General features: G+C 43.0%; 1 long non-coding RNA gene across 1 annotated transcript in view; it reads right to left on the bottom strand.

Moving 5' to 3' along the window:
* The window catches only part of LOC129398409 (uncharacterized), a 38,349-nt gene extending 12,224 nt beyond the window's left edge, over window positions 1-26,125 (bottom strand). Inside the window, exons 1-2 of the long non-coding RNA XR_008626197.1 lie at window positions 26,039-26,125; window positions 4,288-4,398 (exon numbers count right to left, since the gene is read on the bottom strand). This is a non-coding gene — a long non-coding RNA (uncharacterized LOC129398409). The remainder of the gene's footprint in view (window positions 1-4,287; window positions 4,399-26,038) is intronic.
* Window positions 26,126-26,382: the final 257 nt, after the last annotated feature.

Raw genomic sequence — 26,382 nt, 5'->3', positions numbered from 1 at the left:
TCAGGAGCAAATAAGATGAGTTATGTAAAATGTTTAGCACAGGACCTGGCACCTAGTAAATTATGAATGGTAATTAACCCTTGTTAACTGATGGGTGAAAGCACACAGCAGGTTCAGGGAATGAATGGTAAGGGGTTTGAGGTGGCATAGAGCCTGGCTACTGAAAATGTGGTCCTTGGACCAGCAGCATCCGGGGGCTTGATAGAAATGCAGACTCTCAGACCCCACCTCAGACCTATGAATAAGAATGTGCATGTTAAGAGATCCCCTGGATATTTCTGGGCACCTTACAGTTGGAGAAGTGCTGGCACCATATTTAAAGACAGGGGGCTGGAAGCAAGTCTGGAAGGGAAAGAAAAGTCAGATAGTAAAGGGCCTGACTTACCTACTAAGGATCTTGAACTTTTTTTTTTTTTTATTTGAGACGGAGTCTCGCTCTGTCGCCCAGGCTGGAGAGCAGTGGCGCAATCTCTGCTCACCGCAACCTCCACCTCCTGAGTTCAAGCAATTCTCCTGCCTCAGCCTCCCAAGTAACTGGGACTACAGGCACGTGCCACCACGCCAGGCTAATTTTTTGTATTTTTAGTTGAGACGGAGTTTCACCATGTTGGCCAGGATGGTCTCGATCTCCTGACCTCATGATCAGACCGCCTCAGCTTCCCAAGTGCTGGGATTACAGGCGTGAGCCACCAAGCCCGCTGATCTTAAACTTTTTTTAGAGGGTTATGGGGTGGCAAATATCCACACTTCCTACCCTCCCCTGCGTCCCCTTCCCTCCCTGCATCTTGTCCCCTCTCTCCCCAACCTCCTGTCAGGCATTGTTCATCAATCCAGGCTCTTTCCAGCTGAGCCTCTGTTCATCCTCATGATCCTTACTAACACAGTGCCACAGACAGGGCACTATCAGTGGATCCAAGTTAACAGAAATGAGAATTTGCCATCACTGCAAGAGACCAAAGGGAGCCACTAAATAACTTTAAAAGGGAAAAATGAGATAGCATGTGTAAGTGCTTAGACAGCACCTAGTATCCAGTAAGCGCTCAATAAAGAGACGTCATCATTATTTCTGTCTAGCCTAGCAACATTGTCAACATTTGCTGTGCCAACATTTTCACCAGACAGTGAGTAAATGAGAAAATGTAAGACAATGAATTAACGCTTTTGGTATTACAATGCCCATTTTTATGTGAAATGATGGGAAGAGTAGAAAAATTTTTTTTTAATTTTCATATGACAAAATGAAAACTTTAGCAGTTCCATGTTCTCTTCTGCCCATTTTCTGCGTTGTTAAAGAATAACACTGTGAACACCCGCAGGTGATGAGGGTTTATGTAGATGGGCCGTGGGTAGTTGGGTGGCTTTGTGCTGCTGAAAACTCCGAGCAGAGTGGACCAGCCCTTCTTACTGTTCTCCCTCTCCTCATCCCACAATGTCTGCTTTTGAACAAGTAAGAGTGAGAATGTTTTCTCTTGCAAATTATGAAAGTTCTCCCTCTTACCATATCACACCAGCGTTCACTCTGCACTTAGAGGAGTAGTGCTGACAAGAAGGAGTGGGAGCCTGTGACAAGACCAGCAGTGGTGGCAAAAAGCCATCATGAAGGATTCAGCTCCAGCTATCCCCATGAAGTCTGCCCAGGCAGCGGTATTTAAGAGGGAGAAGGTAGAGTCTCCCTATCAGCAGCCCTCAGAGGCTAAAACGGGTAGGATTAGCCCAGTCCAAGGACCCAGAGTTGAAGAGGGTTGCTTTGTATGAGATGACCCGAGAGAACTTTTGCAATGTAAGCATCAGACTTTTGGACACAAGTGAACTGCTGGCTCCATTTTCTGGAGGCTGCACTGCACCAGGATACCCTCAGCGCTCAGAGCCAGCACTGGCTTTGCAATGCATGTGCTTCTGCTTCCAAGTGCTCGGCTCTCCCTGAGAGCTCACTCAGTGTTTCAAAGACCAAACTGTTCTAACAAGCCCAAGAACCAAAGCCCATTGAGGTTTAAAGCTTCTCTTGTTTAAAAACATTTTGTATTTACTGCCTTTTTATTTTTTAGATCAAACACAGGAATCTGTGTCCTGTAGTAAACCACCTGCTCCTTCTTCCTATACTCCCTTGTGTCATGTATGTAGTTGCACTGCCATCTGATTCTAGAACATTAATATGCAAATAGAAGTAATAACAATGCCATATAGTGAAATACAGTGTTATTCTTCAACTGGTCTCTTCTTGGCAGAGCAACCCGAGAGAGAGAGGGGAACCAGAGTTCAGAGCTGCAACCTACGAGGATGAGACAGGAACCCCATTTACTACCACACTATATGCCATATTTCCCATGGGGGCCTTCCTTGACTTCTTTTTGAATATTCAATTTACCCAAGCTCATCATTAATTCACTTTCAAAGTGTGATATCAACAGACTTCCCATAAAAACATCTCTCAAATAATGAAGGCTTTGGTTCTAATGGGTTGCTTTGAAATGGCAGCCCTTACAAACATGATTAAAAGTCTCCATTGGAGCTTATTATTAATGAATAAGATTTTGTACGTATGCATATGAGGCCTTCTCCTGAGAAAGATTTCAAATTCTGTTCCCAGTGAGGCTCGGGGCAAACATCACCACTTCCCATCATGAGTAGATACACTAGGGCTGGTCTGTGTGGCCAACAGAAGCCATGACTGAAAATACAAAGTATTTTAACCTTTTACCAAAGGATCAAAAAGAAAAATAAAAAAGAAATAGTGCTGACCACCTTCCAGCTGTTTTGCTGTATTAACAATGTCTTTTGTTTTCTGTATTCTGATGCTTTGACATCTGGGGCTTTGCTCACCCTAAAGAGACGACCCCTCCCAGGGTTAGCCAATTCCTAGAGATAGTAAATGACTCAGCACAGAGCACTTTTAAATACAAACCAACCACTCCAGAGGGCCAGCCATCTCCTTTATAGGCCTCTCACACTCCAGGCTACCATCCACCTGACCTAATCACCCCAGGGCCAGGTACCAGACAACTAGGGACAGTCCTTGTGCCCCAGATCCTGCTGAAATTGTTCCAGTCAGCCAATCCTCAGCCTGCTTACCCTGCCTTGCCTGTTCCTTTTCACAAAAACACAGTGAAGGCCTCTGCCCCCAGTGCTGTCCCACCTCTGCCTCCTGACTGACCCCTTAACTGACCTGTGCACCCCCCATGACATGGCATACCCCTTCTCTTGGGATCTGTGAGTAACACACTTTCTTTTCAATAGTAGTCACCTCCTGCTGTGCTGGTGTTACCATACCTCAAATTTTCTATTAACTTTATAGAAATTTATAACTATTTTAAAACATAGTTATAAAGCATAGACTTTATAGTGCTGGACACCTCGTTTGCTCACCAGGTGAGAGCAGCACATCTCTAGTTCTTTTATTCCCCAGTTCTTCCAGTTAGCACCTGTCATCCTGTTTCCCCATAGGCTTTTTTCCCTATGCCCCTACTCCTGAGCAGGATGGTTTGTGTCAGACTTGCTACTGCCATTAGGCAATACATTGACATTCTGACAGCTTCAACCTCAACACCTCCCAGGTATCCCTGGCCCCCAATTTGAGAAACAACTCTGAATCTGCTCACTGCAATTACTTCTGCCAAAGATTTGGGTTTATTTCATTTTATCCTTAGGGGGGATTACAGAGATGTTGTTACACCTCCCCATCCGGAAATTCCTTGGAAGCCTCTGAAAATGACCCCCTTTCTATGGATATTGAGGGTTCTTGGATTGGTAAAGAAAATATTTCTCTCCTTCCTTCCCCAAACAGTTAATTTCTCTGGGGCCTTATTTCCTTTGAGAAAGAGACCTCTGCCACCAGTGTGAGAGAGCGGAGAGATCCATTTCCCTCTATTTAAGCTCTCATCATGTGCTTGTTCTCCTCTGGGAGGATTTGGTAACAATTCTCTACACAAAGAGGACCTACGTTCACATTCAATTTTATGAAAGCCAAGGTAACTGCTTTTAAAAGGTATGCAGGGTCCAAAAGCTCTTCTGTCACTGAACTTGAGATATGCAAGGAGATGCTTGGCTTCAGCTCCCCTTCAGCCCCTATCCTCCAAAGAAAAGAAACAAGGAAAGATTTTTTTTTTCCAATGCTAAACTTGTATCACAGGATTTGGGAGTCTAAGGTGACTTCCATGTGTAGGGTTCTTCCGCTAATCTATGTTTCCCTAGCTTATGGCCCATCCACCCCCACCCCTGTTTTCATGCTGCTGATAAAGACATACTTAAGACTGGGCAATTTAGAAAAGAAAGAGCTTTAATTGGACTTACAGTTCCATGTGGCTGGGGTAGTCTCACAATCATGGTGGAAGGCAAGGAGGAGCAAGTCACATCTTACATGGATGGCAGCAAGCAAAGAGAGCTTGTGCAGGAAAACTCCACCTGATAATAACCATAAGATCTTGTGAGACTTATTCACTATCACTAGAACAACACAGGAAAGACCTGCCCCCATGATTCAATTACTTCCCACCGGGTCCCTCCCACACCATGTGGGAATTCAAGATGAAATTTGGGTGGGGACACACCCAAACCATATAAACCCCTAACACAGTTGCCTATTTCTCTGTAATATTTCACCTGAAATGGAGGCAATGTTCAAGACACAATAAACATAACTCAATAATACAGGAGAGAAGAAAGAAGAAAACATAGAATTGATCTAGCTGCTCGTTGTTGCAGGGCTTTTGACTGAATTTGGGTTTGAGCTGGGAGACTCAGGCTCCCCAGAGACAAAATGCCTAGTTTAGATGCTTGACATCTCTGGGAAAGAATTCCCAACCTCTTTCTCCATGCGCAACTTTAGAACCAGGAAGGTAGAAAGTGAATCCTTCCAACCACCTTAGTTGATGTTCTTAGTACTCTCCCATGGCCCCATTTCCTCCTTATCTCAGGGTCCCTAGCCCAAATTACAAGCTCCCAGAGAAATGCACCTGTGTTTCTCTGACAGAAGGCCTTTGCTGCTACTTTGTAGGCCAAAAGTACAAGGGAATTATGCTCCCCATGAATAGCCCTCAACAAATAAATGAACGGATATTGGTACTTTCTACCCCAGGGTGTGCTCTATGCTGGCTCCCAAAGATCCACAGCAGGACTAAGCTTTAGATTCCCAGTAGTAACTTGCTTGATGATGAACCCTTATCTTGGCTGCCCTTCCTCCCTGCCTCACTTTCCCACTCTCCTACCAGTGTTTCCTGGGATCACCTCCATTAATGTCCTTATCTTAGTATCTGCTTCTGGAGGGACACAGACCAAGACATCATTTGTGAAAGAGATCAGTCCTTTTGCTACAAGCTCTCCTTTTCCAAAATAAGAGGTGAACTTCGATGGAGTCATTCATGTGAAAAGTAGTTACTGTACAGATCACATGTGCCAGGGCCCCTGCTCACTGCTTTTGCTTAGAAAGCCAGGCTCAATCCTATTCTTCATCTTCCCATAGACTAAAGAGAAGTGGGGAATAACGATGAAAAGTCAAGGCTCCAGAGTCAGAGCACCTGGGATTGGATCCCAGACCTAACCCTTCCTAGGTGTGCAATTTTGAATAATTCATTCTCCATGTCTCCAAGTCTTCATTTCTCTGTCTGTAACGTGGATAAAATAGTTGTGTCTACCTTAAGAGATTTAAATGAGATAACTTATGCAAAGCACTGAACACATCATGTGGTGCAAAGCACATGCTCAATAAGTGGCAGATTCTCTTATTGACCTTCTAGTTTCAATTTAAATGTCCTCTCTTTGCGGAAGACTTGCCTGACCTAAGAGTAAGGTTTTCTCATATGTTCCCAGAAGATCCCTGTTCTTCCTCTGTCATAACCCTCACTGCTCTTTATTTCAATTATGTGTTTGATGCCTGTGAACTACGATGTTTCATTGTCCAATGAGAGCAGGAACCTTTTTGTCTGCCTTGTGCTCTCATATATATAACATATGTATGCGTGTGTGTGTGTGTATTTGTGTGCATTCATCTCCTGTGGCTGCTGCAACCAATTAGTGTACTGCAAACTGGCTGGTTTAAAACAACAAAAAATTATTTCCTCACTCTTCTGGAGACTAGAAGTCTAAAATCAGTGTTTGCAGGGCCACATCCCCTCCAGAGGCTCTAGAGGAGAACCCATTCCTTGCCCCTTCCAGCTTCTGGTAGCTCACAAGTCAAGCATCCCTTCCCTTGTGGCTGCATCACCCCAATCTCTGCCTCTGTGGTCACACTGTCTTCTTTTCTGTGTCTGTCTTCTCTGTGTGCCTCCTATAAGGACAATTGCACTGAATTTAATCAAGGATGATTTCACCTCAATATCCCTAACTTAATTACATAAGCCAAGAATCTTTTTCCAATTAAGGTCACATTCAGAGGTTCTCGGGATTAGGACATGGATCTATCTTTTGGGAGGCCAGCACTCAGCCCACTACTGTATACATATCTATAGCATACATACCGAAAATATGTTTAATATAGCCATACATATATATGAGGCAGTATGTATGTGTGTGTGTGTGCGTGCATGTGTGTGTGTATTCTCAGTGTGTAGCACAGAGTGGTTCACATCATGAATGTGTAATAATTGTTGTTGAAGGAGCAAATAGACAAACAGAACAGAGTCCCTGCCTTCTAAGAATCAGAAAAAAACTAATGTCAAAAGTGGACAAATTGTAGTTGAGCACAGTGGCTCACGCCAGTATTCCCAGCACTTTGGGAGGCCTGAGGTGGGTGCATCACAAGACCAGGAGTTCAAGACCAGCCTGGCCAACATGGTGAAACCCTGTCTCTACTAAAAATACAAAATTAGCCAGGCGTGGTGGCACACACTTGTAGTCCCAGCTACTCAGGAGGCTGAGGTAGGAGAATTGCTTGAACCCGGGAGGTGGAGGTTACAGTGAGCTGAGATCGTGCCACTGCACTTTAGCCTGGGTGACGGAGTGAGACTCCATGTTAAAAACAAAAAAAAAAAGTAGACAAATTTATGGAGAATATCCTACTATTCACAAAATATGTAATTCCCTCAAAACACTCCTCCAACATCAACAAATAGCTCAGGAGAGTGCCTGGACTCGGTAAAAGCTGTGACTGCTTCTAGAAGCACTACTCTTTTCAGGTCACAGCCTGCCTCCAAAATTTCCCTGGAAAAAACACAATAGGGCTTTTACTTCCTAATTAGCAAGATCCTGTCCAGAATATTCTAGCACTTCAAAGAAGCTTTCATTCACCAAGTTTTCTCTAAAGAAACCGTAGCCCCCGACTGTTCACAGATTTTCATTATGAAACTGGGGGCAGTAGGAACCCTCCTGTTTCCTTTTCCTCAACATATAATATTTCTCTCATGCACCTTTGCCAAAAATGGCACTTCAGAAGATCTAAGAGGGGAAAAACAGCTGATCGTTGCCAAGAAAATCATGGAGAATTTCACCCTTCTTGGCCACACACTCTCTGGAGCACAAACAGGGAATTTGCCTTTCACGCCTTTACTCTTTAATAAAGTCAGATCTGCACAGATATGGGCTGGCTTCTGTGGAACTCTCTGTTATTTGGCATTGTCACTTTGACAGTGGCCATCCCACTTAAGTCACTGGGTCATCTAAAGGTCACAAGAAGGTGTGGTTCTTTCTCCCATGTCTCAGCACAGAGAAAAGATGGGGGCACCCAAGGAGGTGGTGTCTGAGCTGGAGTCACAGCCATGGAAGCCCTGGCCAAAGATCACCTCGCACCTGACCTCCAGTCACTGAGGCTCCAGATGGTCATAATTTTCATGTTTTCCCAGTCAGGTTTGGAACTGAATCAGTGTCATCGTCTCCTCCCTGCCCCAACCCCTCTATCATGGGACTTTCTGGGGCCAGCTCCTGCCATTTTCTTCTGTGGGTCTCTGGCACCCTGACCTTGCTGCTCAGGCTTTCAGATGAGGAGCCATCCAATCCTCCTGTGCTGTGGCATGGCACACAAATGCCATGGGATGGGGACAGTGCATCTTGCTTTTCATTATGAAGATTTTTTTTATAATTACAAAATTTTTTTATAATTACAAAAGAGTGTAAAATAAAAGTGTCAAAAAAGGTAAAAAATAAAATAAAATCAGTTATTATCCTACTATTCAGAAATAACCACAATTACCATTTGATGATGATATTTTTTAATGCAACATAAGCTTTATTTAATACATATTTTCATTTGGTTTTTCTTTGCTCTTGCAAAATTGGGATCACATAAACAATGGATCTTAGTGAACCTTCAAAAGAACCTTCACAAGTTTATTAGGTGATATTAATTGCTACAGTAAAAGCAGGAGCTTAGATGAGGAAGGTGAAAAGAGCTCAGTCGGATGCAGGCTCAGATGGTACAAGAGGCAAGGCAAACAGGGACAGCCTGGCTTCTGAGCCCAGCAAACCTAGCAGGTCAGAACCTTCTACTTATTGGCTCTGTGACCTTGGGCAAGTTCCATAATCCCTCTGACCCACTGCTTCCTATCTCTAGTGCATATAAAATTATTAGCATCATACTTAGCAAGTAGGTAAAAATATGAATGGTATTAGTACCCTTCTCCTTCTGAATAGCAATGTGGTAGCCACAGAGACTTCAACCACTTCCTCGGGGTAAATTTTTATTCCTAAAGAATAAATGTCAATTTGTGTGATAATTATCAATTGTATTGGTCTGCTTGGGATGCTATCACAAAATACCACAGCCTGGGTGGCTGAAACAACAGAAATTGGTTTCTCACATATCTGGAAGCTGGGAAGACCAGGATCAAGGTGCCAGCTGATACCATTTCTGGGTAGGGCTCTCTCCCTGGCTTGTAGATGGCAGCCTTCTCACTGTATCCTCACATGGTAGAGACAGGGAAGCAGAGATTTCCATAGGATTAGTAGGGCCATCTATGGCTCTACCCTTTTGACTTCATTTAATTACCTCCTTAAAGGTCCTATCTCCAAATTAAGTCACACCAGAGGTAAGGACCTCAGTGTATGAATTGGAAGGGAGGGCAGAGAGACATGATTCAGTCCACAGCACTGATTAATATTAATAAGGCAACACTAATACAATAGTCTTCTCCTGCAGAAAAAGGCAGTATGATGCTTTTAACCTATGGTTAAGTTGGACGTATCATGGAAAAAGAAGAGGGCAGCATAAGTCTTCTCCAGTGCAATGTGAGAAGCCTCATGGATCTTCTCCCTCAGACCAACAGCATTTCTTCAGGGCCCCTGTCAGTGACCCAAGGAAAGCGCTGTTCACTTCTGCAGCCTCCAGGAAGAAGTCTTGAGGTGAAAGCTCACTGACTTAGAGTTCCTTACTTGAGACGAAGAATTAATATTAACTCTATCTTAGAAAGTTAAGGCAACTTTCCCCACCAGTTATTGGAGTGGTTTTCTAGTCTTTCCTGTAGCTGGTTGGTGGGTGAGGTTGCTGAGGAAGATAGGAATTCCTTCTAACTCCTGTGGGAGGGAATGAGGTATCTTGACTCACCCATTCCTTTCCTCCGCTCTTCCACTCTGAGGCATAAACAGTGGTCTGACCCTTTGCCCACAGGCTGGCTTCCCCTGAAATTAGAATCTCTAATGGGTTGAACATATCACACTTGCAGGCTGTGAAGGAAGTTGGTTTCAGAATCTCATCTGCCAGTTCCTCTTCATTTTCTACTTGAGGAATCCAGGGCTGTTTCTTCCACCCTGAGAAATGCCTCCGTCTTCAGAAGAGCAGAAGTACCTCAGGTAGTAGGAACTGTGCCCTAACTTCTCATTCAATCAACGGTTCCCGACTTGTAGATTTGGCAGACTTGGATAATGCATTGTGGGGATTCTCATGGAGCTGTCAACTTTGTAATTTCACCAGTTGCATGGCTTGCTATCTTGAAATAGCTGGTGTTTCAAATTAGGAAGAAGATATTCCTAAACTAAATTGACAGTCTTTCCCACATGAGACCTTTGGTGACCTTAGACTGATACACGGGTCTAAGGTCACCAAAGGTATTTTATGATGTAAAATACTACATTGTCTTTATTCTTCTCATTTTGTGATAGATGATAAAAAAAATCAAGATGGCATCAGTCCAGAGATTAGACATTTTGGAATCTTTGACCTTTGATTCTGCTTTTCATTCTTCCCCATTTCAGAGCTGGCTCTTTACTGCTCTGCAGTTATTTTCTCACTTTGTCTTCCTCCTGTCTTCTTGTCTCTTTTACTCACAAATCTATTGACTGACCCTACAGGATCCATGGTTGGTGGACAATCAATTGTGGTCAGAACTGAAGGCATGCCAGGTCTGGGGTGGCATAACTATGAGTACTTCTATGTGAGCCACCTCCAGCCCTGCATCTCCTCTGGTCTGAAGTGATTATGTAGCACAAATCAACTTCACCCACACTTGCAAGTTACAGCAGATTCTAAGCTCCTTGAGGACAAGAACTGGTCATTCTTCATCTCCATACCCTCTGGGCTTGGCAAAGTGTCTGGCCCAGAATACGGCATCAATAATTTTCTGTTGAATTTATTTATGTTGAAGTCCTTTACCTTGATTATTATTTTTTCCTTCTGATTCCTGAACTTTAGTTCACCTAAAGAGACCTCAGAAATATTGTATTTGAGACCCAACCCATCACCATCTTACTTACACGTTGCTATATTTTATTCTCAGAAACATCATCCAAGGGTGACAGGGTTTGGAGTAGGAGGAAGCCAAGTACCATTAAAAGAGCAAACGCTGACCAATATTTCCGCCTCTGCCGAGACCTCCTCCTACTCTCTCTTCTGCAGTGGGCTGATTCATTCAACACATATGCATGTTCATAATAACCTCCATCTGTAGACCAACTTGGATCACATGAGCGGTGGTCATTTTGTAAACCTCAGTGTCTTGGCACTTTACACTTATTTTAAAGTATTTACTTAAATAAGCTCTATTTAGAGCTTATTCAGCCAAAGATAAAGAAATAATTAAAAGGTCAATAAGTTAATGCAAAGATCCACACTAATGGCTTGAAACCTTTATCTTTTTAGAGGTGGAGAATTTCAGGAAAGAGATAAGATACAGAAGGCTCTGGGATCTCCCTAACCAACATTTCACTGACTAACACCCTAAAACAGGATCAAACTCTTCACCTTCTCCAGCCAAATCACTGAATTGATGCAATCCAGGAGGTCTTAAGAACAGTTGTTTTAAGAGATATTTGAAAAAAAAAATAAAGGATTAACCTCTCCACCTGATTTTTCCTTATCACCAATGTAGCACTGAAACGCGATGCTATAGTAGTTTAATTCTTACTAACTTGAGCAGAAAAGAAAAAAAATTAGAAAGAAATCAGGACAACTCACAGGATCAAAGGGATGCTGAAGGATTAGGTTTGGGCAATGGCAGGAACCAAAGGAGCACTGAGGGCCAGAAGTGAGAGTCCTGTGGCTGGGACCCCCATGGACCTGGCACTCCAGGCAACCAGCAATGAACCTGGCTCTGAAATGCTTCCTCTCCATTGTCTTACTTGTTGAAGAGTCAAAGTCCCAGAAATGGTTTTTGATTGGTGGGGCTTAGTCATGAGCCTGGCTCTAAGATCACACTCTTGGCCTTTAGGTCACACGCTTGGCCATTGAACATGACAACGAGCAGTAGGGAGGAAGAATCTGGACACCCAGGTCCCACAATGTGAGGCATATTCTGGGAATTGCTCTCATGTCAACTCACACACAAAAGGGCATTTCCACAAAGGAAGATTGAAGTGTCAGCAGGAAGTTTGGGGGTTTCGATATTAAAGCCAAGAAACAAAAAATGTCCACTAGACTCTTCCATGAGAATGGAAGTGTCCCTCTTCACTCAGAAGCTGGTATGGTATCAATATAATTTTTAAAAATATATTTTAAAACTTTTCTTCTTTTCAGTTTGGGGAATCCCTTTCGAAATACTTTTCCTAATGAAGGAAATTCATTAAGAACATATTAGATTCAGGCATTTACATCCTTTCTAAGATGGAAATTAAGTTCATCTTCCATATTCTTATCAAAAGCATGTCACCAGGCGAATCTCACAATTGTTCTCTCACAGCCTCTTCCTTCCCCTCTGGTTTCTTACACATGAGAAAGAGAAAATGTACCATATAGTGATGCTGCAAAAGGAAAAAGATTCTGGCTATAAGACAACAAAACATCCCCCTTGGAGCATGAGAAGGTGAAGAATGACAGCTGCAAGAAGAGAAAAAGGAAAATAGTTTAAAATTAAAAGAGGTTAGGTATCCAGCTACCACTCTTGGGTACCAAATATGTGCCAGGCACAGTGTATGTTTATTACATTATTTTCCCCAAATCGCAGTTGAGGGAACAGACATTCAAAGCTTTAAGTTACTGAAGGAATGCTTGAATGAATAAACATGATGTTAAGTGGAGTTGAGGGGTCCTGGTATCTGATGGCCCAGGCATCACGTGTCTGGCCAGATCTGATCTCCATGCCCCCAGCCTAATCTAGACATTGCTGTGTGCGCCTTGGCTTCCCTGCTCGTGACTCTACTACCTCTTGGGCTTAGAGTCCTTCTCCAAAACCCAGAGCAACTGGCTCTAAATCCAGCCAGTCACCCAGCACCACACCCTGGCCCACCTGAGTATCATCATCTCCTGAGAGGTGGGCCACACCTGACAGGTGTGTCCCCTCTTCCCTGCCAGGAGGCCAGCTGAACATACTTCCATGCTTATCTGGCATCCTGTGATCAGCCCTACCATCTCACTAACCACAGCACAATAAGATGATGAAAAAACCTCTCTTAGATCTTAGAGCAATAAGACAACAAAAATTTCCCTTGGCATTGTGTTGATTTGTAGAGTGTAGGGACCATGTCATTTTCATAGTTTTATTTTGTTTTTTGTTTTGTTGTTGTCGTTTTGAGATAGAGTCTTGCTCTGTCACCCAGACTGGACTGAGTGGCATGAACTCAGCTCACTGCAACATCTGCCTCCTGGGTTCAAGCAATTCTCCTGCCTCAGCCTCTCGAGTAGCTGGGATTACATGCACGTGCCACCATGCCCAGCTAATTTTTGTATTTTTAGTAGAGATGGGGTTTTATCATGTTGGCCAGGCTGGTTTCTAACTCCTGACCTCAGGTAATCCACCTGCCTCGGCCTCCCAGAGTGCTGGGATGACAGGTGTGAGCCACTGTGCCCGGGCCAATTTCATAGTTGTAAACCCAGAACCTAGCCCATTGCCTCCCATATAGTGGGTACATAATAAATGTTTGCTGACTGAAAAACAAAACAGAACAGCAATGATGCTCTTTGGAGTTTGAGTATTGGACTGCCCTAATATCATATAAGAGCTACCTTACAATCAGATGATTCTGCCCTGCCTAGTCCCACCCTCCTCAACACTTTGTGTTTTTAATACTCAAAAAGCATTATACCGAAGCCTGTCCACAGGATGGCAGAAACATGTCTCCACTTTGTCCTCATTCAGCGATTTTTATAGCATAGAAGAAATGATGTTAAGAACAATGGCCAAAAGATGCAGCAGTAGCCTTCATTGTTCATGGGGTACTATGATCAGTTTGTTCTTCCTAGCACAAGGAATTGGAATATCACTGTGGATTGAAACAAATGACTTTCTGTTTACTTCCTACTTAAACAGAAATTCAGTTAGCTAGAACACCTTGTTCTCTGAGCACTCTGGCTCATCAAGGATTTATCATCCCGTATTGGATAATTTTTCTCTTCTGACATCTGCTGCATTTTTATGGTATTCATAAAGCAGTGTGCTTCTTTTACAGAGGAAGTCTAATTATAATGACTTACATTTGTACATGGTTAAAAAGCAATTTCTGACAACAATCTGTAATAAAGTTAGGGCAGGTGTTAATGTCCCTACTTTGTTTGTGATAAGACTGAGTCTTACATAATTAAATATGCCTGGGTTCACAAAACTGATACAGGGTTCCCACTCATTTATTCAACAAGTATTAGCTGAGCACCTACTATGTGCCAAGTGCTGTGCTAGGCCCTAGGATGCAACTTTGAGCTAGACGGACAGTCTCTCCTCTCCCAGAGCATAAGTGTATGGCTGCAGGTCATGCCATTTCCCTTATCCCTCACTAGGGCCCCACCCCCTGCCAAATACGTCCCTGAAAGCCCCTGAGGAAGCTTCCCAACCATGCAAGAAAAATGGAGGCCCAATTTCCTCCGGGGCAAAATGGCTGGACATGTCCATTTGAATGGTTAAGGCTTCTCAGTGCAGTGGGATGAGGGCTCCCCAGACTCCTTCCCCCACCTCCAAGGAGGGTGAAGTTCAGGTCCACACCCACACTGTGCCCAGTCTATCTTGTCCAGCTATGAAACCCTTGCTCATTCTGATGCCAGTGAGTCATTTACCATGCAATTATCAGAGTTGTGAAAATGATAGAAGGAAAGGAAACAACTCTGGTGTTTAAACGTGGCGCTTAGAATCAACACTACCTCCTTCTCCATCTATCATGGCTAATCCAAAATGTAGAAATGCATATGATAGATGGTTATGTTTGGGGAGATAAGATCTAGTTCTTGGTCTACAGAATAACAAAATGTGCTGAAAAGCAGCATTACTGCAGTTCCAGGTTTCTCTTTCATTCAACTCTAGGGAATTCGCACGAGCTAAATACCATAGTCATTCAGATTCTCTCTTTTTTCCCAAGAGAAGCTACTGAGCCCTTGTAGCAGGCAATCATATTTTATTAACAGTGAATTTAAGAAGGGTTCAGGGAAGATTCTCAGAAAACTTATTTTCTAAGGATACAGGTAGTAGATTAGCAGTCTGACCCAACTGAATATCCCCCCTTCCAGCCCTCACCCAGTGGACCCTTATGACCTTGGGGTCAGACCTAACATATCTGAGATATCCTATCCCCAGACCTTGATCATAGCTGACCTGCACCCTCTCCCAGACAGGCACAAGCCAGTGGCTGACACCACCTCCCCATATCCCACCTGGGCAATCACACAATGCCCTTTTCAGGCCACTCGTGGTCTCCTACCAGTTGCTTTTATCCCTTAGTTTCGGGATTTCTGATCCTATACTCTGGCTTTTATCCCTACATGTGACACCTTTTGGTTAGCAACTCTCCAGCTTCCTGATGTGAAGATTTAGACTTCAACTTCCACCCATGCCAACTGTGTTCTCAGTTCTAGGGACTTCTGGAATGGGTGTCTCCTGTGGCCTCTGAGAAAACTCCAGATCTACTCCTAGCCTTGACAAATTCCTCTGGATGGAACATTTCTAATACCCTCCATTTCTCCTCTCTTCCTACTAGGTCTTCTTCCTAGTCCCCCAAATCTAAGCTAACCTGTAATTGCACCAAACAAAACAGGTTCAGGTGGAAATGGACCAGCTTCAGCAACAGTGAAGCTAAACACACTTCCAATCATGAAGTACCACATGGAGAGTGGCTAACTAAAGCCAAGAGAATCAGAGTGATGTGTCATCTCCACCACTGACTAGAAAGGATAATGCTGCGTCTGGTGAGTGTCATGCAGCTGCAGCAGGTGGCATAGAGGAGGGCGGTGAGGGATGAGGTCAGCTGAGCCATCTGTGTGTTCCCCCACTCTAAACCAGTGCCAGATACATGAAGACATTCAATCCAAGCACAAACCCCAGCACCCCTTCAACAACCATGCAAAGGGAGTCAACTCACCCAGCAGGCACTTCCAGCCTGGCTTTTCAAGATGTCCCTCAGCTGCAATGCAATGGGAGGTCTAGAGGGGTGGGGTAAAGAGGCTCTAGTCCATTTGGAGGAGAGCAGAGAGAAAATGCCTGAACCAGCAGTGACAGTGGATGGGGAAATCAAAAGCTCCTGCAAAAGCAGATTGGAAAGGGCTTAATGAAGGAAGGGGAGCAGGAAGGGCTGATCAGGGTCCCAAGTTTCTGATTTGGTTAACTGTGTGAATGGTGAAAGATGTAAATATGCTGGAGGCTTGGGACAGCGGGGATGTTGAATTTGTTTGGGGGCCTGTTAGGTCTGAGGTCCCAGGGGACCTCTACTGTGGAAACATCTACAAGGTGAGTTTTGGATTGAAGGGTTTGAAAAATGTTTATATTAACAGAGATCCCTTCCTGAGGGCCAAAGCAGAATTTATATATAAGCTGATAAGATGCTATCAAGATAAAGAAAATAATATAATGTATATTCCCTGTCAAGGTGACTCTCATGAGAGAACTACTATATAAAGCTGCACTCATCAAAGCATGATAAAAAGATAAAATAATGGCCAGCATAATGGTTTACACTAAGAAAACGACATTCCTGTGAACTGTAGAGAGGGCGTTTGTGTGTGTCTACCTGTGCTTGTCTGTCTATATGTGTCTGTCTGACTCCTGTGTCTGCAGGGCCAGGACTGGGGGTGGCCAGTGAGGCACTCAGAATTGAACGGGGCTCCAGAAACCACAGTAATCAAGATAAATCATTTTTGTCTTCATCATTTTAATGTGATATCTTCAAAATCATAATTAACATGAAAATCCATAATAAACAAAACATCAACATTTTAAATAAACGCAGGATCAGTTACAGTACCATGCCATGACAAACTGTATTGGAGCCTGAGGCAAAGGAAAAATCAATAATACTGATCCTGCCTCTGTTTAAAGTTTTGATATTCTGTGCATCGTGGGTTTTTAACATTAATTCTGATTTTTAAAAAAGATTGCATTAAAATATTATTTATCTTGATTACTGTGGGGTTTTTTTGGCATCTCCTTAAGTTTTGTGCCCAGGGTAAGTGTTTTACTCAACTTACCTTAATCCTGGCCGTGTGTGTGTGTGTAAGTGTGAGTGCGTGTAAGACTGAAGACAGGAAGACAGAAAGAATGAGAACAAGTACATCAATTCAAGTAGAGCTTTACAGTAAAGAGACTACAAAACAGACCCTCAGCATGTAACATCATTCCTTGCCAAGCAATACTTATTTTTTCTTTTGAGATGGAGTTTCACTCTTCTTGCCCAGGCTGGAGTACAATGGCATGATCTCAGCTCACTGCAACCTCTGCCTCCCAGGTTCAAGCTATTCTCCTGCCTCAGCCTCCCAAGGAGCTGGGATCACACGCTCCCGCTACCATGCCCAGCTAATTTTTTGTATTTTTAGTAGAGACAGGGTTTCACCATGTTGACCAGGCTGACCTCAGGTGAGCCATCTACCTCGGCCTCCCAAAGTGCTGGGATTACAGGTGTGAGCCACCATGCCCGGCCAACACTTTTTTTTTTTTTTTTTTTTTTAAGATGAAGTCTCACTCCCTTCGCGCAGGCTGGAGTGCAGTGGTGCGATCTCTGCTCACTTCAATCTCCACCTCCCGGGTTCAAGCAATTCTCCTTCCTCAGCCTCCCGAGTAGCTGGGATTACAGGTGTGTGCCACCACGCCGAGCTAAGTTTTGTATTTTTAGTAGAGACGGGGTTTCACCATGTTGTCCAGGCTGGTCTCAAACTCCTGACCTCAGATGATCCACCCACCTCGGCCTCCCAAAGCGCTAGGATTATAGGCGTGAGACACCCCACTTGGCTGGGCCAACACTTTTAACTTCAGGTTTCATGCTGTCCTTTGTTGCTGTTCAAGATGCATCTATACGGCTCAAGACCTTATTTTAAACACCAGAAGTCTGACACCATCATATTTAAGCACACCAACAATGTACAAGACTCCATGGCCTTCCTTCACCCACCCACCAAGCTATTCTCAAACCTGTGCTGCCTGGATCCCGGGAAGGACCTGAGCTTCCCTTCCCAGACTGGAGACTCTTTTACAACCCTTAATCATCAGAGGTCACACAGACACTGGGGATACAGGACAGGGTTGGCGAGAATCAATGACTAGGTACCTCATTTGGCCCCCTCAAAATAGAAATGTTTCCCAATGTGATATGCTTTTATTCTGGGCATGAGATATAAGTTTTACAGCAGCAGGCATCAGGGAATCACCCAGATAATCTGAACGAGAGTGTGTAAAAATGAGTTCAAATATAAATAAGGTTCCAGGCCTTCAAGGTTGAAGAGAGCCCACAAACAGAAGGTTATGAGAGGAAAGTATGGCTACCACTGCAGTGGACAGAAATAAGGCACCAAACTCAGACAAATTTGGCAGAGCAGAAGGTGCTAGGTGTAGAAAAGCAAAAGATTTGGAGTTGGGGCTTCCCTGCCTGCTTCACAGGTCAGGCTGAGCTCTCCCAGCTTCAGAATGAGGGCGTGTTCGGTTTGTTCCTACTTGGCCGCCCTTGCTCTGCATGACCTTGGAGGCAATCCACAACGACACCTACGTCTAGACAACCCAGTGTAACTGACAGATCAGATCTCAATGACCCAGGCCCACACGGCAAAGGCCCTCTGTGACTCTAAGCTGTGTCCATTCAGAGGAGCACGTAGGAAACCAAAACAAAAGTGAGACTTTTGGCTTGCTAACACCATTTGACACATTTCCCAGATTTTGAAGGTCAATCCAGCTGAAATTTGAGCATCCAAGATTTCGGGTGTTGAGTTTTAAAAGGCCTAATATAAGATGACTCATATGCCAACTGAATCAACTATCAACACTGTGATTTTTCAACTAGATAACCAAGATGGCTTCTGAAACCTTCTAAAAGAATGGCTTCTGCTCTGCAACAATTGGGCTGCCAAGTACTGTCATGGGGGAAGAGAATAGTCTCTCATGTTGCCAGTTGCTGAATTCACCTCCAGGTTCATCTTCTTAACGCAGTTATTCCTCCTTCCAAATGTGAAAATCCTAAATAACTTTTATTTTGCTTTAAATGTCACCTCACTTTATGTTAAAGATCTTAATTTATTAGCCTTCCATAATCAGTTTTTTAAAGAAAGTTCAGGCCTACATAAAGGAGGCATTACAGCCCCTTTGCCTGTCAGGTAATTACTTAAGAACTAGGTAGGGAATTGCAAGAGAAACAAATAAAAGAGACCCAGATTAAACCTACTACACATTTGTCTGCCAGTGTAAGACTGCCTGGAATAGACTTTTTTGGTTGTTTAAATTACCTCTGTAGGGAAGCCCATCTCCAAATACAGTCACATTCTGAGGTACTGGGGCCTAAAACTCCAACATATATTTTTAAGGGAGACACAATTCAACCCATAACACCACTGCACCCCCAGGATCTAGCACAGTGGTTGATGCTGAGTAAGGGTTCAATAACTATTTGTGGGGTGAATGAATGAGAGGCTCACTCACTGCTTTAGCTCAGGGCCACCCAAAAAGCTTGGCCAATCTAAAAGCCTTTTATAGACCATATTGCTTGACCGAAAGAGTTGCAGAAAAGGGACAGAACTCTGTCACAGGATCAAGGACATCTCGGCATAGCCTCAGTTTCATTCTTTCCTCAGCCCCTCAGTTATCTCTCAAAAAGCCAACACCGGTGCTATGCCCTCACCTTCCTGTTGCATGAGCAAGCTAGACTTCCAGCAACAACAGCACAAGACAAACGATCCTTGTTGCATATGAACTCTTTACACATGAAAATACATTTCCAGGCCGGGCACAGTGGCTCACACCTGTAATTCCAACACTTTGGGAGGCTGAGGCAGGCAGATCACTTGACACCAGGAGTTTGAGACCAGCCTGGCCAACATGGTAAAACCTTGTCTCTACTAAAAATACAAAAATTATCCAGGCCTGATGACACACACCTGTAGTCCCAGCTACTTGGGAGGCTGAGGCATGAGAATCACTTGAACCCGGGAGGTGGAGGTTGCAGTGAGCTGAGATTGTGCCAGTGCACTCCAGCCTGGGCAACAGAGTGAGACTCCATCTCAAAAAAAAAAAAAAGAAAGAAAGAAAGAATATATATTTTTATAACAAACAAAATTATCTGTATTATATTAGTGTGATTCAACATTCTGTAAGTATTCACATTGGACTCATGACCCACAGAAAGCACAGGTCTTAAGGGTTTTACATTCAGCTTAATTGCAATCAAGCCAATACACATTTTGTTAACTGAGTGCCATGTGCAAAGGACTGGGCTTCACACTTTGGAGACTTTTTTTTTTTTTTTTTTTTTTTTTACTGAAAAGAGGAGGCTCCTGCCCTCAAATAGCTTATAATCAAACAGGAAGATTAGTCGTACTCAGAACATTCAATGACAAAGGGAGGTGTACTAAGATATATAATTCCATCTGTAGAGGATTGAATGCTGCATGGTGAGGAGGAGCAGGGAGTAAACGGAAGGTAAAGAAGGAGTTGTCTTTCTGCAAGTAGGAATACAAGGGAAGGGTTGATGCTTCTACGGGAACAGCATGAGCAACTGTAGAGACACAATGAGCCTAGCCCTACTATGTATTACAGAGCACACAAAATGAGTTAGACCTTGGCAGGGGAAATAAACTACGTACAGACAGGGAAGGGGAGGAAAAGGATGACAGAAGATGCAGAGAAATTGGGAAAGCCTTCGTAGAAGAGATAAGTATTTGAGATAGAGCTTAAGAGAAAGTTAAACTTTCCAGGAGAGACGGTAGTGGGAGAGTCCAAGCTAAAAGAAGAATCTGATAAAGGATAGAGGTACAAAAGTGAAGAACATGACTGGGGAACCACAAAGGCCTCTTTTCCTTTCTATTTTTAGCTGAGTGCATGATGGAGAAAGTAGAGAAATTGGAGCCCAATTGTAGAGGGCCCTGACTACCATATTGGGGATTTTGAATGAGATACTCTAAGAAAGTACAACCAAGCAAGTTTTTGAGCAAGGACAGGCAGGCACATGGTCAGAGGTTCCCAGGGTGCAAAGGATGGACTGGAGAGGTACTTGAAGGTGGGATGGGTATCTAAATCTCCCTAGGCCAGTTCCTCGAGAATATCACTTCCACGTGGACATGGATGTTTGTTTTGCTCACTGATGCATTCTGTGTCTTGGCCTGTGTCCAGTGTATGGCAGACATTTAGTTAATTTTTGGATTTTTGGACAGGAACTTGGAAACAGCCTTCCTACCTGACCATAAGGCTGTTAAGATGTGAGCCCATATCTGTCGACATTCCTGAATCCCACCTCATGGAAAAGTTTGTTTGCATACAGGGTCAGAGAAGACAGGTGAGTGGAGAACACTGAGGCCATTTCCAGTGTCTCTGTTCTCCCCGTGCTCAGTTGTGGGAGCCACTTGGGCTCAAGCTTGCTAGAGTTAGGGTGCTCTTAGTTAACCAAGAAAGCACCAACATCATTCCACATAACCCAGCCTCACTCAGCTCACACACCTCTAGTGAGAGAGGGGCCTTGAAATCAGCCACCACTGCCCCGACAGCTTCTTCTCTCTCCCTGGTTCTTGTCTCCCGAAGCTAGACAGAGGAAGTCCACTTGTTCCTAGACTGATTAAAATGGTTTTCATGTTCCCTTCTAGTCTCCTCTTCCACATGCAAGAGACCCCAATCCTTCCTACTGCTTCTCTTCTCATGTGGAGTCCAGGCTTCTCTAAATCCTGGCTGGTCCTCTTCAGGTAATTCTGAGTGTCTTTTAAAACTGGTGGCCCAGAGCTGAGCATGTGCTCCCAGGAGTAGTCAGACCTGAGCCCCTTGAGTAGCATAACTCAATGGTGGGCACCACGACTCAGTTCACACAACGTGAACTGCATCCTGATTCACTGCTGTCTTATGATTATGAAAGTGCTGACTTCATTGGAACAGCCAGGGCTTTTCCTTCCCTCATCTGTAAATGGGCTGGGAAGGTAGAAGGGGTACTGACTTCATGCTCTTTGGAGTTTCTTTCCCTTCTGTCATGATATAACTCTGAGCACACGACTGGGTATTAATCAGTGATTATTCTTCTGACTGTAATCCTTTTGTCCCCTTCCCTGCTTACCAGAACATTTCGTTATGGTCTAGCAGAAGATTAGCAAAACTCAGGGAACAGGAGATTCTCACCACAAAGATAGAAGTCCCCGGTAGAGTCTGGAAATCGCTTGCTGTGGCAGGGAACTTCTGAGACGGCTTCCAATAATGCCCCCCACCCTTGATTGTGGCCGGACCTACATTCAATGTGACTTGACTTGCTTCAAAACTTACCAAATAGAACATTGCAAAGGTGACAAGATGTTATTGCCAAAATTAGGTCATAAAGGGCTGTGACTTCCCTCCTGCTTTCTCACTTGTTGCTCTGATGGAATTCAGCGGCCATGATGCAGGCCGCCCTATGGAGAGACCCACACGGCAAAGATGGGGGTGGTCTTCATCCAAAAGCCATCAAGGAACCAAGGCCCTAAGTCCAACAGTCTGTGAGAAAATGAATCCTGCCAACAGCCATGTGTGTGAGCTTGGAAGTGCATCCTGCCCCAGTCTTACCTCAGGAGGACTGCAGCCCCAGCTGGCACTGTGCTTGCAGCCTGTGGGAAATGACCCAGCCAAGCTGTGCCTGGATTATCTGCTCTGGCTTATCTGTCCAAGGTATCCTCTACCGTCTGCTAAGGATTTCAATGTCTTTGTCATTTTTCCAAGCCTTAGAATTAAAACCCTTACAGATCAAGACCATATCAGATTCACTAATTATTCTACCTTGTGTCCTGGCAGCAGAATCTTTAATAGGCTGAATCATAGGACATTGCCCTTATTCAATGGTTTCTGACCTACACTAATAGCCAATTTATATGGTTCAACTTCACACCTCTCTGATATTGCTTACTGTTCTGTGTTGTCAGTTTTTTGCGTGCCTGACTCCTCTTCTAGGCTCTGGCAACTTTAAGGTAGGAAATAGTGATTTGCTTAAGTTTGAGTCCCTGGCACCTGGCCCAACAGCTGCCACATTGCATACATCAATAAACATCTTTAGAATTGAGTTGTTGGTATGTTTACATTGTCTCACAAAACAATTAATTATTCATTAACTCAATAAATATTTCCAAAGAACCTGAGTGTCAGGTCTGGGCTAGGTGCCAGCATTATAGAGATGAATCAGTCCCTGTCCCTGAAGTGTTCACTGTCTAATAGGAGATAGATAAGTAAGCAGAAAATTACGATTCAATATGGAAAGTGCTTAAATAAGACATTAACAGTGATAAAGGTCACAAACCGAGTTCATTATATCTAGGGTAGTTAAGAAAAACTTCCTAAAGGAGGTAAATTCAGAGCTAGCAGGGAAGTGACTGATAGTGTGGGTTGTGGACTTAGTCAGCAAGTCTCAGGATCTTAGGAATATGACTGTATTTAATTATCTATTTCTGCATAACAAATTACTACAACATTGGTGATTTAAAACAACACATGTTTATTATCTCATAGCTTCTGTGGATCAGAATTTCAGTCCTGGCTTAGCCAGGTCCTCTGGTTTATGGTTTCTCATGAAGCTACAATCAACTTACCAGGTACACTCAACTTATCACGTAGGGCTGGGTCTTATCTGAATGCTCATCTGGAGAAGGATCTGCTTCCAAGCTTACTTACACAGTTGTTAGCAAGATTCAGTTCCTTTGAGCTGCTGGACTGAGGGCCTCAGTTTCTAGCTGGTTTTGGATTGGAGTCTGCCCTCAGTTCCTTGCCATGTGGGCATTCCTAACACGGCAACTTACTTCATCAAAACCAGCAAGGGACAGAGTTTGCCAACAAGATAAAAGTCAGCAATTTCTTGGACTATAATCATGGAATTGCTATCCCATCATCTGTGCCATATTCTGTTTCTTAAAAAGCAAGTCACTAAGCCACCCTACTCTCAAGCGGAAGTGATTACATAAGTCCTCCTCTTGGGCTCTGTTTTAGGAAGAACCCAAAGTAGGACAGGCCCCATACAATTACTCACTAAATCATGTTTTAAGACCCACCATTGACTTTCATTGATGGGTGCTACAAAAACAGTCTTATCAAAACTTCTGCAATAGGGAAATTGCCAAGGAATCTGTTCAGCTCATTTCACAGATAAAGTCCCACATTAATGCCTCTCAAGCTGGGGGCTGAAAAACTTTGCTTCCTCTAAGGAAATTTTTACTACTCAGGCACAGCAAAAATCATACCCACTGCTCAGTGGCTTTCCCTCTTTGCTTCAGCCGCTAGGAACCATCATCCAATTTATGGACCAATTAATGCAATTAGGTATGCCTTTATGGACTATAGGTCTGGGTTCTATTTTTACCTTTTAGTCTTGGTATTGCATTGAAATTTATATTTTCTTCAATCCTGATTTTTTAAATTATGTTTCATCATTTTACCGATATGTATTTCTTATAAGAGGCCTCAGCTTTCATGGATAAAACAGGGCCTGGTCAAATAAATAAAGTTACTTTTGTTTATATCCTTTAATAAATTTCTTAGTTCTTCAAACAAAAAGTACATTTAGGAATTTTTGAATTATGAGTTAATTATAAGTGTTAATTTAAAATGCTATGTTTGTTGTTGAAAACACGATGAGTAAAGAAAAATTTCTGTGATCTTACCAGCCAGATATAAACCAACATATATTGGTAATTATGTCCTTTTAATCCTTTTCCTACAGATATTATTTACTAAAATTATTTCATTAATTCTAGTTTCATTCCCTGCTTTTTATTTCACTTAACATTATATTGGGGTAACAATCCTTTTTGACACTCAGTAGTCTTCAAAAATTGTTTTTATGTTTGCAGAATATCTATGTGATAATTTACTTAACTACCCCCTTCTATTGGACATTTTATTATTTCCATTTTTTCATTTTTAGAATGATGTTATGAAAATCCTTATATATGTAATTCTATTTGTATCACTGATTACATCCTTAGGATAAATTATTAAAAGAGGTATTACTTTATTACAGTACACAAATACTTTTACTCAAAAGCCCTTAACAATTTGCACTCATACTGGCAATGTAGAAGCAGTATGTCCATTCCCAACCCCTCGCCAATATCAGATACTATTTTTTTTAAATGTCAACTTGATAAAGTACTGCTTAATTTTAAAGAGCTAACTAAAGACAGTGGACCTCTCTGCAAGTCACTTTGCTTCTCTTAAAACAACACCTCACTATAAACTCAACTTCTATTTAAAAGCAAAAATATTTTATTGAATAACTATGTATCGACCACCTACTAGTGCAAACAAGGTCCTCAATTCTCCATCCCTTCAGGCAGTATCAGCTTGATGAAATTTCTTGGCTCACATAGAAAGTAAGACTTTGCCATGTGCCTGGGAGGCTCAAAATTGCAAATATAGCCAACAAGAGGAAAATCCACACTACACGTTTTGGTGCAGTGCCACCATTTGTCAGACACTGTTATAAATAATGTCTTTGAGACTTTTAGAAGTGTGCACTGTGCCTTGGAGGTGCGGCATATGGAAAGTTCCCCTGGAGTGTCAATTTTGAAATGAATTCCAATGCCAAGGTCACAGCTCCAGCTAGATTCTCCTTTCAGAACGGTGATTCCATGGGAATTCCCATAATCCATATACAGCTACTACTCATGGAGGGTGGGAAGGTGAGATGAAAACAAGTCTCTTTCTTTGAGGTCTGGTCACTTGGAAAATAATGAACTTTAGTTGGTGATTTTAACGTCTTTGAGATCTTTGCTTTAAGGTGACCCACGAAGGGGAAATATCAGTTGAATTAAGTTACTGCAGGAATAAAAAATGTCGCCCAGACTACAGGATAATCAAGCAACTTATCAGGCAACTATTCATTTGGGAACATGGAGTACCTTTCAGTGCCTAGTGTCCTTGGCCAAGACAAGTAAGAGGTGGTGGGGAAGGGTTGGCCTAAGTGGATCTCATTGCCTTTGTCTTCTCAGGGACCCAGCATGCAAGTCCATTTTCTCCCCATTCATATGTGCCAACATTCAGTTTTTCCTACAGCTCTAACACGGACAAAGGAGGACCAGGTCAGATTTTCTGCCTAAAAACTCATAGGTGATGGCTATTGCCCTTACATAGGCAAGCAAGCACAAGCCACAAAAGAGCTCTAGCAGACATAGAATCATTCCCATTCCAAAAGCCGTGAACTCCAGAACCCTCTCTCCTGCATCTGCACTCCAGGCCTGGTTCCTTACTCAGGTTCCCCATACTTCTCACCCACACACACACACACAAACACACACAGGCAGAGTCATGTGCCTGGCAGTTCCATTTTGCATGCCTTTTGCATAGTGGGAACTTATTGTTTACTTTACCTGAAATTCAGTTCATTTTTCATTCCTATTTCTTCTGTTTTTTAGCGTAATTGTAATGGAAGGACTAAGAAAATTCAACAGATGCTGCACACCATTCCTTTGGTTTGGGGATTATAGCCTTCAAAAATGAAGAAAATTCACATTATTCAATGTCCACCAATGGTATAAATAAATGCTTTATATGTAGCAGAGTGTAATTGCCACATTCCAAGGTAAATTAACCCATTTTAAAAATGTTCAGGAAACATTTTTATTTTCTTTAGATTCCCAAGGGAGATTGGTATGAAATAAATATCTCCACCCTTCTACCAAGTAGAAGAAAATAGAATATTTTGGCATAATTT

The sequence above is a fragment of the Pan paniscus genome, chromosome 6 (genome assembly GCF_029289425.2).
Source record: "Pan paniscus chromosome 6, NHGRI_mPanPan1-v2.0_pri, whole genome shotgun sequence".
Lineage (NCBI taxonomy): Eukaryota > Metazoa > Chordata > Mammalia > Primates > Hominidae > Pan > Pan paniscus.
The sequence above is the reverse complement of the archived record's forward strand: the minus strand, read 5'-3'. Positions and strand labels throughout refer to the sequence as shown.